A 15,324-nucleotide genomic window follows, 5' to 3' on the forward strand; every position below is an offset into this window, starting at 1 on the left:
AAAATAACATTGCCTTAACTTTTGCGATGAAGCCTTTAAAAATATCGATTAAAATGCGAAAATTAAAACAATAGAAATAAGTTGATTTAAAAAAAAATATTTTCGTACATTTTCATAAATTTATGATAAAGTAGTGTCATGACACGAACCGTAACAAGGACGAATGGAAACCGGATGAGAGTGAGCGATAAAATCGATATCTCTTGTTGAAAAATAATGACCCAGAAATTTAACGACTGTGTTAAAAGTTTATTTGCGAGTTCATTTACCGAGCTCAATCAAGGAGTTTCGTCGCTTTCTCGTCGCGGTTTTAAAAATGATTGTTTAAAAAAAAAAGCTACATTCGTGATGCTTAACTGAAAGTCTCGGTCTCGTTCTTTTATCAGGATACAATTATGTTAAATCCGTATCCTCGAAAATTGAATTTTGTTATAGACCGTTAAACGCCTTGAATATCGACATAACGGCAAAAATAATTCGCTGGTGAAATACAGGATGTCCCAAAACAATTTTTTTAAATTGAATACTTCTTTTTGAAAATATTTAATTATATTTCAAATATTTTTAATCTCTAAATTATTTTACTTAATGATTTATAAATAATTCTTCTGTGAAAAACTTTTATTTGTCTAAACTTCAATTTGTTAATTAAACAATATGTTTAAAATTTTCATAGCAAAACTCGAAATTACACATAAAATAAGACCTTTCTTCACATCTCATTATTAATATGTACATCTTTTTGGGACACGCTGTACACGAGAACAGGTGGTCATGTTTCTCCAGCGCGAACAATGTTGTGCAAATGATGAATACTTACATACTATTTAAATTTTTATATGCTTGTCGTAGAAAGATTCTGTTGAATGACAGAAACAAGCGTTAAGAAGCCATGAAATAACTTTAATTAACTAGTACCTCTCACTAATCCTCTCATGGCATAACATCTTTCTCGACTTTAACAATCTGTCGATATTATATTAGGTTTACAAAAGATGTTCTATTATATCTTAGAAGTGAAGCATTCGTAATACAATTATTAGTCTAGCTTGATATGATATAAAATACGATGCCGTTATTTAACATAAAAAAATTACGGGAAAAATACAGTTTGAATAATTGAACGCTAGAATGATGAGCATCCTATTAATCGGAGAGATTGGGATAATCGAGGATAATAGTTCTATTACTTGCTTGCGAGAGGTTCTATCGCTTGCAGATTTTATTACTATGTAATCACTTTTGCCAAGAAAGTTTATGCTAAAAATTGGAACAATTATCTCGTACAGAGAACGAAATAATTCAAGCATGCTGCAATCATTTCTCGATTAATCTCTTATATACTTTAAATCTCGATGTAAAATTTTCCATAAAGAACAAGTAAAAATAATATTGTTAATATTGACTTGAATAAATTATGGATAAGTAGTAATTTATCTTAATTTTATACTGTCATTACAATAAAATTTACAATGCTGATAAGATTGCTTAACAGTTATGAAAATTAGAGTAAAAAATTTTATTTTTTTAAGCGATCATTAATTCAATCATTTAATAATGTAATTTCTTAGCAAGTAAATTTTATTTATTTGCAATTAAAACATACTAGTTATACATAATTTTTATCGAAATAATCATAATAAATCTATAACATATAATTTTTAAAAAATTTTATCAGTTATTAAATTTATACTAACAATCGATTAACTTGAGTAAATATAAATTTATAAATTTATTTGATAAAATTTATGAAAAATTCATTTGATATTTTGAAAAATATAATAACAGTAAAAGACAACTTTGTATTTACACTTTAAATAGTATGTTGATTTATCTAAAATTTTATAATGTAAATATTTTCTTATACATATATTTCGTAGACATATCTCGCTTTGTAGATTTTTTTAATGTACGATGATTTGAATTTTAATAGTAACAAATATTAAATAAATTTATGTATAATACGTATATATATATTCATCATAAAAAAATATTTGAAATATTTACAGCTTGTAATTAATAAGTATCTATAAAAATATTTATTTTAAAAATACTCGATGCATTTAATTTGAATATAATATCAAAGCTCTCTGCAAAATTTTCCGTGTCAATCAGTGTTCCGAAAAAACGCACATTCAAGTCCGAGGACAATGAACTTGCTACGAAGCTGCGATATGTTCTACAATCGCAAAAAGCGATGAATCACGAGTTTGAAGTTGCGCGACAAGACAAAAAAATCACTTACCCCGCGACAGCTTAATCCATCCGGTATCGTATCCAGGGTGTAAAATGGCACACAATCAAGAAAAAAACAAAAATACAAAACTCTTCACCACCAAAAGCGCGACGCGAAGCGGGGAAACACGCGGGTTTGATATCGAGGACTATAACCTAACCGTACTCGCGATTCTTCGCGTACTTGTGTCACCGCGCAATCGCACAATTGTCGTTCCCGTTGAACACTTCGCGTGCAAATATGACCGCCGCGAACCGTCCGTGCACCTCCTTGCTCTCTTTCCCCCCCCCTCCGTCTCTTCCGTTTTTCTCTTCAAAAGCGCAAAAGTCAAGAGATCGCGATCTGGGGCCGAGATGAAGCCGAGCGGACGGAGCCGACGACAGCGCGATGAACCGAGCGGGCCGGACGTCGGCGACCAAGTGAGAGGCTAGCGGCACCGCCGCGCGAGTCTCGTGACGTCACAGGGCCTCCTCTCTTTTTTGCCATTCCACGGCGAGCGCCTCGACGCGCGCGCGAGAAAGGGGCCCGTCGTGGCGGGCCCCTCTCTTCGCGTCCGCGCGGTGCCCTTCTTCTTTCTCCCGAGGTGCCACCGGAGGAGCGTAAACTCCTCGATGATAGTCCGCGCGCCATCAGCCTTAACGTTTCCGCCGGTCAAATTCTTGACGGTCACCTCGTCGGTCGCACGTTCCCGAATGAGCCATGTGACCGTTCCCGAATGAGTCATGTGACCGTTCTCGCGAATTCGACCAATCACGTGCTCCGATTTCAAACCAACGTGACCCTCAGGTTTTAAATCCTCGCGTAGAGAGAAAAAAATTCGATTGTTAACATTTTACTCGTAACCTTGCGCGTAGATAATAGAGCGCCTGACATACTTCGATGCTTATCATTTTACCTAGACAAAGACTTTCATTATGATCTGTATATCCAAGATTGAAATCTTTCGACGAGAAATTGAAATCTCTTGTCTTCCTGAAGTAGGTCATGTGTCATATGCTCATACGTTTTATTTAAAATTAAAAAATTATTACATATTAAAAAGTCTATAAAGAGATTTGTCTGTAAAATGTACGAAGAATATGTTTATATTTTATTAAAGATTTAGATAAAATCAACATACTCTGTATGAATTGTAAGACAAAGTTTTTGTCTCCCTACCATATATTTAAATATCAAATTTTATAAAAATTAAAAATATATGAAAATTGCTTTTTTGCAATTTATTCGAATTATTCGATTAATATAAATTTGATAACTTTTTAAGTAAACCCCAGAGAAACAAAAAATCGTGTATCTTTTGAATATACAATTAACATTATAAAATATATGATATAAAAATATATACGAAATATAAAATATTTTGAGACACGACGCGATGTAATAAAAACTTATCGTAATCGAGAAAAAAACGAATTCATCTATACAAAATTTTACAAATCCATTTATTACATTAATCGTGTATCGCTACTTATGACGTGAGAGATTCGCTCCGAATTATATTCCGTACAGTTAGACGCATTCCCTCCTCCCATCGTCTAGATCGATCGAGCGCGACACCCGTTACATGGGATCGTTCGCGAACGTTTCTTTCGAGCGGGACACAAAGCGAAGAGCGAACACTTTCACGCGGAGGCCGAGTTTGTAAATATCATGGCCATATTTTCTATCCGCTCGTCTCCCCGTACCATTCGCTCAGCAACGAACATACGGGTCCCCCGCTCCGCTCGCGTATTATTACGCGTTCTTGCCCCCTTACTTATTCCGTTGCTACTTTATCCCTCGTCAAGATACGGCATTAGATAGACGCGGCCTTCCTCGGATCCATAATCATTGCGTACAGACGCCTCGGCATTCTTGCACCTTGATTACCTTTATTATGACAGCCTTCGTGCGCGACATGTGCTCGAGCTTCGTTAACATACTGTCGCGAATTGCGACAGAGGGATTGTGTGATTTTTGTGGAAATTATAATGATTATCAGCGTGAAATTAAAAATGATGCATGAGAAAGAATCCGAGTTTCCATTTTTCTTTAAAATTATATGCGAGCTTGAATTGTATTATTTTGGAATTTTTCTTTTTTTTTTAAATATAACATATGTTTTTTTTACAAAATTGATTAATTATAGCATATAATTTTCAACGAAAATAATAATATAATTGACAAATATTAGGAAGATTAATAAATTGAAGTTGATTAATTAATTATAGTACATAATTAATCAATTTTTAATATATTACAACCCTCGAAATGCTCGTTATTTGTATTACTTAAGAGATGTAGAGATGAAAAATAGTGAGAAAGAAAGGGAAAAGAATTTCTAATATACGCGCGAATGTTTTCCTTCTTTCATTCATGCATTAATTCATGCAACATCTATGCGATTACCTTCAACATATAATGTATTCCGCTTATTTCCGTTTAATTAAGAATTTCCTGACATTCGAGATGTATTATCGAGCCGCTATTTTCCGCAAAACATCGCAAGCATTTAAAATCCCGACTAGCAAAGAGCTATTGCAATGTGCGGAAGCGTGAGGCGGATTTTACGATCGAGACTTTTTCTTCAACTTTATAACACACGGCGGTATTGGCGAGTCTCGGTCAGTGGACTTGAGTCATCGTCAAGAGAAGAGGAAAGGAAGAAGAAGAGAGGAGCAAGAGGAGAAGGAAGAGGTAGAGGCACACACAACTGCCTAAGGGGAACGAGAGGACGACCCTTTCTCAAGAGTGCATCGTCAATTGCTCGAGTATTCAGGATACGTTGCAGCTCTTGGGCAGGTGATGCAAGAGCACAAGCGAAACGAGCTGACTCTAGTTTTGAATCCCCTATCACTGTTTCCACCATTTGATATAAATACATCGAGTACCGCATTAATGACAATATTATGAAAAAAAAAGAAAATATAAATTGTTGAAATTAAAGCATGATACGTTGTAACGAGATAGCATGACGTCTGAAAATTAAATACATTCATGCATCATGAAATAATATGATAAACGTGAATGATCAATCTAATTGAAGACAAATTGAGAGATATCTTATACAGTCTCTTTCCTAGATTTCCAAGTGAAAGAAGGAATGTTAGGAGATTCTTATGTCGCTGAGAGGATATATCCTCTACTTGATGAAGATTGAATCCGATTGCCAATTTGACCGACTTCCAGAGACGAAATCCATGAATTCGCGAAAGCTCGCGTATGATCGACTTGATATTGCTTAATTCGCAGCCTCGCAGTCATCGTTATCCTGAATTTCTCCACGTTAAATTTACGTGATAGATTCTGTGCATGAACTACTTGTTTTTAATGTATGCCTCAATAACTAAGGGAACGGTAATGATGAGACCACTGAAAGAAAGATATCGCTCATGACTTGTAAAAAAAGAAAAGCACGAATTTCTAACGAAGAAAATCATCAAAGAAACAAGTAACTCGATGAAGTGATATCCCTTGAATTTTCATTGAACGCAAATACTAATTGGCAAGAGCTCGATAAACCACTTTCCTGCATTCGCACAATGGAAAATATAATTCCACGTACTTTCTTTAAAAGAAAATCACGAAAAAAATGGGAAAAGTAATTCACATGAAAAGAATTTACCTCGCATTCGTAACAAGAAAATAAGCCTCTCGTGCAGAGAGAAGGTAAAACTATGCTGGGTAGTTGAAATACTCTTCAGTTCACACGATAAAATAGATAAATTAGCTGGAAGCAGTTAACGGAAAGCAAGAAACGTAAGCTTGTACAAAAGGAATCTGTTTCTTTTCTATAAAAAAATAGACTTCTCGTATAAGAAAAATAACATTAATATTAAATTGCCTTAATTGCGTTTGTGCGTCACCTCGAGAAGAAGTGTGACATAGTGTTAGGTACGCACGATATGTTATTTGAAAGTAACTATATTACAGCCGCATGATCTGCAGCACAAGATAACGACGACGACAGCTAAGTGAGCACACTTCTCATGCTTTTCTTTTTTTCAATTTCCTTCTCTCGCATAAACATTAATCGCTTTCAATTCGAGGATTTCACTGGCTGCGATAGTGCGAGGCGACGACCTCGCGTTAAAAACTCGAGCGAATAACGATGTTAAACTGTTGTCAGAAATTTATAATATAATATAATTTATAATATAATTTATTATTATAAATATAAATATATATCTAGATCCTATATTTCATACGTATATATTACGCTTCGATCTTTGTCTGTAATTATTTGTCTGTAATTCGATATGCAGATATGTATAAACTATCAAATTATTAGGATAATTTCAGATAAATTTTTCCCCAATATCATTAAAATTTAAATAATTAAATACAATATTATTTTTAATACTAACATTATTACAAACTAATAAATTAGCCGCAAGCATCGCAGAGAAAGCATTAATTATGTTGTTGCAGTATGAATTTGTAATAATATTATAATTGTATAATATAATTTTAATAATTATAACTAAAATATATAACATTTTCGGCATTTTCATAAAATAATGCAACTTTATAAGAAATTGTTGCATCTCATAATTAAAAGATGCTTAATTACAATGAAATTCTATAAACTTCTAGTCTGTGACAATAAACGAATATCTGTAAACTCAACAGTTTATTTTGCACTGTAACAGTATACGTAGGTAGACGCACTTTGATATTTCATCTTGAATAACACAGCAAAGGGAAGTAAAGCCGGGAAGGTGGAAGCGAAGAGGAAAACGTTGGGAATAATTAAGAGAGTCGTCGACTGGCACGACCGTAAGTCCGTGATCTTGAAGCAGCATTCTTGTCGTGGGAGTACTTCACATAGTTAGCATCGCGGAAGAATGCAACTGAGAGACAGAAGGACTCGGTGTGGATGTGGGGTGAAGGGGAGAAAAGAGGATGCCAGCGAGTAGAAACGGAGTAGAAAAAAAGGGAGAGGCGGCAACGACATAATTAATGATTTCTCCGCGATACTTAACGTTTTCACTGATCTTGAGTCTCGAGTCTTTAATTTGTACCAAGACACTTTTCTCTTTTGCATAATGAAAATTCACGACGCGCGACAATTTTCGCACTCGGTTAAACGTTTCATTTCGTCCTGCTGAGTTTTATCGAAAGTAACAGCAAGAAATAGTTTAAATTTATCACGTTATCAAAAATAAATTCTTATTTCTCTGTTTTCTTCTATTTTCGCAAATAATTTCGAAAACAAACATAGTAATATTAGTATTATTAAATTAATATTATATTAGTATTATAGTAATATAATATTAGTATTATAGTACTAATTGTAAGATATTATAATATTAGTATTATAGTACTAATTGTAAGAATAGCGATAATACTAGTAATGAGAATTATCGAATTATTTTTATGATAATTGATACGTGAAGTAATTTCAACGAATGAATGGAACTTCGAACGCAGATATCGCCTGTCGAGCTTCGCCTGGCCTCCTGCGAGCTTAATTGCACGAGAAAAGGTGTCGCCCTGCACTTTCTCTCGCGTAACGAGCGAAGAAGAAAAATAATAAAACGAGCATAATAAAATGCAGACTCCAGGCATTACACGTGGACGTGGGTGCGCGAATCGCACGCGTGTGAGCGTGGCATACGCGTGAATGGAAATTGATGGTCTGTTGCTGGTACTTTCGTACCACACGTACTTACTATGTGTGAAGCAATTCATATATTTCCCAATTCCTCTCCTAGCTTTCTCGAGATTGTTTCGATTATTAACCCAGATCAAACTAACGCATGTGTGTAAATTCATTTATTTTTATAATATATATTTTTTATTTTTATATGTCTAATTAAAAATTGTTTTCTTATCTTTTCATGTAATTTTATTTACTTTTCATTATTATTATTGTATATTTAAATAAAAACAGAACAATATTATAAATAAATATATATGCACAATAATAAAAAAAAATAATATCATGATGTAAAGTTATATCGAAATATAAGAAATATGAAAAAACAGAATCGTTAATTAGGAATAAAAATAAAAAGATGATGCGCCAGTATATTTTTACACACATGCCTCCAATAAAATACATTTTATGAGAGACCTCGTAAGAGAGAGGAAGTTGACAGAAATTTAAGGCCGATCGATGTGGAAAGCTCCATCGAGCCGGTAGCCGGAGATGACCCTAATTTGTATGTCGTCCGCGAGAGACTTTTCCTTCCTGCGATACGCGTGTCGACGACACGTTGCGAGAGACGGGAAGAGAGGGAAAAGAGACCGGAATCGATCGGCCGTGTGGCGTTGTCCTACGCAGAAATGCGTTCATTAAAATCGCTCGAAATGTGCCGGATGTTTGTCGCGACGTTGCATCGCATAACCACATATGCAAAGTTCAGGAAGAGAGCATGTCCCGGCTATGTTTATCCTATGATTCAGCGCCACTCGACCGATCGTAGACCGTGCATTTCACGCAGACCAAAGCACAGAGTGAGCGACAGATTCGCGCCTTCTCGAGACGAACAAATATTATGCAAAACATTCTCTCAATTTTATCTTTTTTCGCGCATATTTAAATGTATTCTTATTTAAGTGTATTTTTTAATTTCCATTTTTTAATTTCTTTTACGATTTCCACTTTTACGAAAATCAGGATTTAAATAATTCTGATCGTAAGGATCACAATTAGCTATTTTCTTAAAATGACATGATTTACTAATCCATCTCGCAAATTATGTCTGAACGTTCCGTTTAAATTTTACTAAATAAATACACATGAATAATGTACTCCAAATTAGGTAGGTGATAAATGTCAAATTCGCGTGATGTCATTCGCGACAAAGTCACTCCCATCGCTGGGAGCTGGTTTCGCGCGAGAAGACGCGAAGGAAGAGAGTCTCATCGTCCTTAGGAAAAGTCTTATGAGGCGCATTCCTCCCCGCCGATGTGGCTTATATAAGGCATAGAATAATGAAACGTTTAATGTACCGAACGATGATATAAGAGGGTTTTGCGCGACGATGGATCTCTCGCGTTTGACTCTGATCCATATTATAAAATAAAGGTGGGTGTAACGTGTGTAACGGTACGCCATAGCCACAGCATACCACCCACGTTCGATGGGATTGCTCAACGTTTCATATATGGTCATAGCCTAAGGGCGAGGGCGAGAGAGAGAAGGCGAACGATGCCGGGAAGGGAAATCTTAGCGCTCCCGATCGCGATATCCTTTGGGGTTTGGTTTTTTTTCGTTTTTGAAATAATGTAAAATGTAATATTGTAACTTTTCAGAAAAGTTATTCGTACAATAGTTTATTCTTTATAGGAACGTTTGATTATCAGTAACAAACAAAATATGTAGTATATACGAAATTACATGTAAAAGTTAGTTTTCTGAAGTTCAGAAACGATAAAACAATAATATTGGAAAGAGATTGATTGAAATAAACAAAGAAAGAAATATCATCAAGTTGTTTTCGTAGTAATTTTTTGTATGGACCTAACTATCTACACGTGGTTGACATTTAAATTTATTCGTGGATCAAAAATCATAAAATTTTGCAACAAGTTATTTGCAACAAATTTTTTATTATTTCTTGATATCTTTCTTAAGTATTGTTAAATATGTGATGACACATTTTTACCGGCATTTCTTTATATAGAAAACAAAAAATACACACCATGAAAATGCGATCTGCATGCCACTTTTTCGGGAAGTTTTCTTGCTTACAAATATATTTGATGGAAAGCACGAGATGGTTGCATAACCCGTTCAGAAATTGCTGTGGATCTGGACGCGCGAGGAAAATTAGACGTGGTAGCGTAACTTTTTCGTTTACATAACTGAGCAGCCGCCAAGATATCGACGGAATAGAATGTGTGCAAACGATTTAACGCGGGAATCGATGAATAACACAGGATACGAATCTAAAAAACGCTTTTCGATTAGGTAACATCTAACGAAGCGATACGCATAATGTGCGAAAAGGTGAGATGTTGGTTTTCATATATAATTTATCGTTAATAACTGCAAATATAAAGATGTAAGAATAACATTATTTACAGCGAATTTCATTGATAATAAAATTGCGATTTTTCTTTTCTGATTCCGATATATATTTTACATTGCACGATAATGTACGTGATAATTGAACGTACTGATTTTATTGACAATAAGTAGTCAATGATGCGTATTCGAAATTGCCTAAGGCAATTTTTCTCCACTCTCGGTTTTTTGCAAAAGCATGTACAGGTCATCATCGCAGATGAATTCGTCGATTGCTTTACGTAATACATCGAATATAGATGGTCGACTATCTTTTTCGATAACGATCCCCGATTATGAAAGGTTGGGAAACGATGACATAAGATGTGTCATTAATTTCTTTTTTATACAATGGATATACATCTTTTCAGCTTTGAGACTCTTTCATAGGAGAATATTACAAAAAGAAAAAAAAGTAAAATATATTTATATGTAATGCTAATAATTAAATAAAATATAAGAAACCTGATGACGATTTATAAATTCCGTTTAAATTTTCAAAATACTAAACAATACAATTGTCTTATGTAAAATTTTCAGTATTTACTTTTCACATAATTATTAATAAAAAAAATAGCAATGCAAGAAATTATAATTTTACAAAATAATAATTTAACTTCAAAATTTTTTTTTACAAATTTATCTGTCAATTTCTTTTGAAAAGACACCCATATATCTAGAATTAGTCCGACTACATTGTAGTTTGCCGAGCATGGAAAGGCCGCGATACTTTCTATTTGGAACCCCGAACGCGATACAATTTCACTTGTTCCTTGGTGTTCAGCTCCGCCCACGAGAACTTAGCGCAATTGGCAGCCTCTCACCGGCGACGACCGGCGTTGAGGGCTAAAATGAAAAAAATATTCACGACGGCGAACGCAAGGGAGCGGAGAGAACCAGCGTGTAGAAAATAGTTCCGGGTTCGCGGCTCTTGTGAGACGACGTTGGTCACGCGATTCACGCGCTCGGCTAATAATTAGCGGAAAGGCGTAAGAGTTGCCTGGACCCTCGTCAGGAAGTTGCGCGTAGGATAGACGCGTCATTAACGAACCTACGCAGATTAAGCGTTGTCTACTCACTGACAGCTATATTTTTTGATTTTCAACGTACATTGTACGTAAGATAAAATAAAACGATAATAAAAATGATAAATTCTATGATCACCTGTTATTATCAAAATGATCAAATTACAGAGATTATATTTTTTATTATATTTTTTATTTCATTATATGATATTTCTCAAATGTGAAATATTATATAATGAAATAAAAAATATAATAAAGCGAGATAGGAAATACATGAAACTGCATACTTTATATAAATAAAAATCATGTGTAACATGTCGCATATGGTTGAACATTATCAACATACAAAGAAATATATAAAAAATAGTTTATTACTGTAATTTAAACAAAATCTTAACATATCTAAAATTTATGAAATCACTGAAATTAAATTTGAAAGATTATAGTTTCTTGAATTTTTATTTGTATTTTTATTTAATATTTAATTTTTATTTATTTGCAAATAATTTCTAATTTTTCTAAATTATTTCTAATTTGTAATTTATCTAAACATATATTTTTTAGTATTGTTATCTATTATGTTTAATATTGTTCCAATATTAATATAATAATTTAAGTTAATTTTGATATATTAAAATGCTAATTAATGTATAAATATATGTGCAATAATAAATATATATGTGTAATAATGAATCTAATAAAATATAAATATATGTAATAACGAAGCCAATCTTATCTGTTGGTCGCCAAAGTATACATTTATCGAGTCTTATCAAACGGAATTTTTTTATTGTCGCATTTTCTTCAATATTAATTATAATAAATTTCGTGAATCAACCATGAGATTATTAAACGTTTGTGCACAAACATTTTATTTCTGTAAAACTGAAATCTAAGTCTTATTAAAAAGGGCAAAAGAGCATTAATATGAATGTTAGCGATATAAAGTGACATTAAATATCTTTCCCACGTAAAAAATTATATATTATCTTATAATATTATAATTTTGCTGCAAAATTATAATTTTAAAAAATATGTATATATGTATAAATATTCTTAGAAAGAAAATATTTTTTAAAAAATAACTTACAAAGTTACTATCCATTTCTTTTTCACATTGAATAATGATTTTTTTTATTCTTTTTCTCTCAACATAATATGCACATATATTTATTTAATTTTAAATATTGGAAATATAAAAAATACAGCTAGATAGTATAAAAATAAATTTTAAGACTCACTATATGAATGTGCTACTGCCATCTGTCGCAGATACAGGAGAAAAGTTGAGTAGAAGAAGTTGCTCGTTGCTGCACCATTCCATGCCATCTGTAACAGTAACTGAGATTTAATTTATAATAAAAAATAATTATCAACGATCGTAAATGTAGAGAATTTTTTTCTAATCTTTTTTTCTTTATTCATAATTTAATTTTAAAATAATTTTATTTATTGATAATAAAATTATGAAAAATTTATACTATCAGGCACTCTTAATCTGGAAAATTAAATATTACAGAATATAATATTTATTTATCATTGTATTTATTTATTATATTGTTTTATCAAGAGTAGCCATATTTTCTTTTTCAAATAGCAATGTTTAATAAATATTTGTTTATTGTATAAAATTAGAAACATCTCATTTAATAAAAGATAATTTTAATATTTAATTCTTCTCAAAAAACTTTATATAACTTATTATAAATTATAAACATAATATTTTAAATAATGTTTAAGAAGATAGCTAAACTCAAGTTTACGTTCGATATCTAAATATAAAAAATTAAAAAAAAAAAGCTTTGAAATGCTGTCTTTTGTTATGTAGATTTTGAATATTAAATAATTGTAATGGTAAAACTTTACTAGAGCTCGAATACTTATCATTTTGCTTGATATAACAGAGACCGCGTCATTGCTAAATAATCTGATATTGCGAGTGTTGTAACGCAAATAAAAATCCAGCACGAAGAAGCTTAAACAGGACATGAACCACCAATGATGTAACATGTGGGTCGTATATTTTAGCAGCAATTATCGTATCCAGTAATAATCTTACGCTGTGTGAGTCTTTTAAATGGTCATTAATATCGTTAAATGAAACATTTTAAGCATCGAGTAATAATGAGTCCGTCGTGATTAGCGACAATTATTTAATCGTTTTTCAATCAAGCTAATCGGTAAATTAGAAACAAGATGCATGCTTTAACTAGACGTTAGAAAATAAATCAAACAATGAATAAAAAAAGATGAAATTTGGAATGCTGACTTTCTTGTTTCTCTGATTTTAATATCGCGATTTTTTTCAAAGCTTTATATATTCTTAAATTATTTATAAAATATTTTAAACTACATATATAATAATTTACAAAATTCTTGTTCAAGATTTTTTTGCATGTTCCAAGATGCAATCAAGAAATCAAGAACAATATTCCGATCGCTTTCATGAAAACATTCAAAGTCGAGAAAGATCTACATTATCAGATATACGAGGAAAATTTCGTTGTACAACGTTATATTCCTAAAATAAGTAAACAGACCTTGAGACAGCTATTTGATAGAATCAATTTGAGCAAGATCAGGGTCGCGCTCTTTCGTTAAACATTAGCATGCAAGGTTCTATTGCTTGTTAGCTCTTTTTGTTCCTACTTACGGCCCACTTAGATCCGACTCGCGCATTAATAGACACAGAAGATTTGTATATCAAGCGCAAGTGGTTACATGTACGTTTTGCGCGCGCTTTTATAACGATATAACGAGTAGAACACTTAAAGATTGTCTAGATAAATAAAGATGAAAAAAGCAATTCGAATATTCTTATTTCTTTTCCAAACATATCGAGATATGTAATAGAGTAAAAATAGAGTAAAAATGCTTAAAAAATTTATAAAATATTGTTTGAATTAAATATATACGTATAAAATATAATTAAATATATATGTTTTTAAAAAAAAAGTTTCCTATTCTTATTTTTTCTACTTATAATACATTTTTTTTTACATTTTTATTTGTTAGTCAGTAATGTGAGATATGAGATCCATTGAACGTTAGTATATTCAATTATTAGATAGTTGAATTGTGTACAAACACCTGAGCAACGATAAATTACAAACAAATAACATGTCTAAAAACTCAACCTCTCGATGTGATTTCTCATAATTCAAAAATTTTTCTCTAATCAAATTAATTTCACTTGTACTGGAAATAACTGGTTGTAGTTATCGTATAAGATTATGACCTTGTTTTTTCACACATGAATAACAGAATATAATTTCTTTATTTTCTTTGCATCTCTTAAATATGCATAATAAAACAAGAGACATAGAGCAATATTTTTTCTTCCAGTACAAGTTTAATTTTTAGTAAAAAAAAAGTTTAAAAAATTTACATATTTTAAAAATATTTATCTAAAAGTTTACATATAATATTTATGAAGATTTTGAAACTTCTCTTAGATGTGTTTATTCACTTGTGATTATTTATTAATTATAACTATCTAATCATAGCTACATTATTTATTCTAACAATAAAATTAAAATTATTATATTATTATTAAATACATCGATAGAATGTAATGAAAATAAATGTTACTCGTTCATAAATTGCAACTATGTGCATGCATGGCAAAACACGTGCATGAATAACAAACCTGAAGAGAGCAAATAGAGTAAGTAGTATGGCTGGTTGCGTATAGATATACACGAAGAGTTCGTATATGCGTGCACGATAATATGCCTTGACCTTCTGAATATCAGATCTTACCAGGTTATTTTCATATCAAAATATCATTTATATATATCAATTTAAAAATGTATATATCCATGATATTTTACTTTACGTGAGGATAAGATAATTTAGTGAATAAAACGATCAATTTACATCTACATATGTACGCATGCACATACACATACACACACACACACACACACACATCTTATCATGTGTCAAATGTACATAATCACACATTGACGAATATAAATGCCAAAAAATGTTTGTAGATTACTTTGTACGTCATTGATTTGAAAATATGTTTTGCAAAAAAAAGTGCATGAATGTTATGCATTTAA

General features: G+C 32.0%; 1 protein-coding gene across 2 annotated transcripts in view; it reads right to left on the reverse strand.

Annotated features, from left to right (window-relative positions):
- The window catches only part of LOC105249147, a 105,342-nt gene that overhangs the window by 63,959 nt on the left and 26,059 nt on the right, over nucleotides 1–15,324 (reverse strand). The window contains exon 2 of one of the 2 annotated variants that reach the window (XM_011254402.3): nucleotides 12,499–12,586. The gene's annotated coding sequence lies outside the window, so the exon portion shown is untranslated. Of the gene's footprint in view, nucleotides 1–2,245; nucleotides 2,643–12,498; nucleotides 12,587–15,324 lie in introns of those variants that run through there. The other variant, XM_011254401.3, reaches the window with a different exon arrangement.

The sequence above is a fragment of the Camponotus floridanus genome, unplaced genomic scaffold, assembly GCF_003227725.1.
Source record: "Camponotus floridanus strain SB8 unplaced genomic scaffold, Cflo_v7.5 scaffold28, whole genome shotgun sequence".
Classification (NCBI taxonomy): Eukaryota; Metazoa; Arthropoda; class Insecta; order Hymenoptera; family Formicidae; genus Camponotus; species Camponotus floridanus.